At 43.5% G+C, this 1,034-nt stretch overlaps 1 pseudogene; it reads right to left on the bottom strand.

The window, feature by feature from the left end:
* Positions 1-5: 5 nt before the first annotated feature.
* Positions 6-1,028, bottom strand: LOC145719329 (exophilin-5 pseudogene; annotated as a pseudogene).
* Positions 1,029-1,034: the final 6 nt, after the last annotated feature.

The following is a 1,034-nucleotide window of genomic DNA, read 5'->3' as shown; positions in this document are numbered from 1 at the left end:
CGAAAGTTTTCCTTTTGGGGGTGCCCTTTGGGTAAAGAACAATCGCTAACAGGTGGGTTATTTTCCGGAGGGCTATTGATTGTCTCCCAAGGTCTTAGTGTTAGAGCAGAAGCATCTGTGCTTGAGACCAAGCATTCTTCTCTTTCATCTCTCCCATTTGAGGCATCTGGTGCCCCTGAAGGACATGACACAGCCCTCCTGGTGAGGAATGGAAGTGGTCCTTTTCTAACAGAAGCAGATCCAATGTTTTTCATATTTGTCATCCTCTTTGTGGCTTCAGGTGCTACTGAGACGGAGTCTGAAACTGCTTTGGAACATCTGCTTTCTGACTCCAAAGAACTGGAACTGAATTTGTTTGACGCGTACTTCCCTCTTGGGTCTTCCACATTATTTTTGATTTGGAATGGAAGTGGTTCATTCCTAAATGAAGAAGGCATTATCTTACTTTCTGACTTCCTGTTACTGATGAGAAAACTGGCTGATTTTCTTGGCGAGATACAATAAGTAGTGTGAACCTCAGGACACTTGGAATTGCTTCCATTCATCTCCCTGAGGTTACTGTTATCACTTGTAGGTGCTGATCTGCTTTCCGTTTTGCTTAACTTCTCAAAACAGGAAATGCATCGTCTTATTTTTCCTTTTGCTTTTCCATCCTTGAAAGGAGGGAGGGAATGGCATTTGACAGCATCAACCACCTCATTATGTACAAGCACACAATTATCATGACTCTTTTGGTTTTCTGAGGAGCTTAGGGCAAACTGATCATTTTGGTGTTTACTATCATTGTCTTTTTGTTCCCCTTCTCCCAAAGATGGATCTTTGCCTGAAGGACTTTTCCTGGAGAACGCTGTTGTAGAAGGAATCGCCAGAGCCTCAAGGGAAGAATTATTTGACGGTGAGTCATCAGGTGCTATACCTGATGACAGGTCTAAAGAATCCCCCGGGATCTTGTGACCAGCAGCTGATCTGCTACAGTTCATAGAATGAGTTGTGCTATGTTGTTCTTCCTCGGCATCTGAAATAGCAGGCTTTTC

Source organism: Leptonychotes weddellii, unplaced genomic scaffold (assembly GCF_054177405.1).
Source record: "Leptonychotes weddellii isolate Sample4059 unplaced genomic scaffold, ASM5417740v2 HiC_scaffold_38782, whole genome shotgun sequence".
Classification (NCBI taxonomy): Eukaryota; Metazoa; Chordata; class Mammalia; order Carnivora; family Phocidae; genus Leptonychotes; species Leptonychotes weddellii.
The sequence above is the reverse complement of the archived record's forward strand: the minus strand, read 5'-3'. Positions and strand labels throughout refer to the sequence as shown.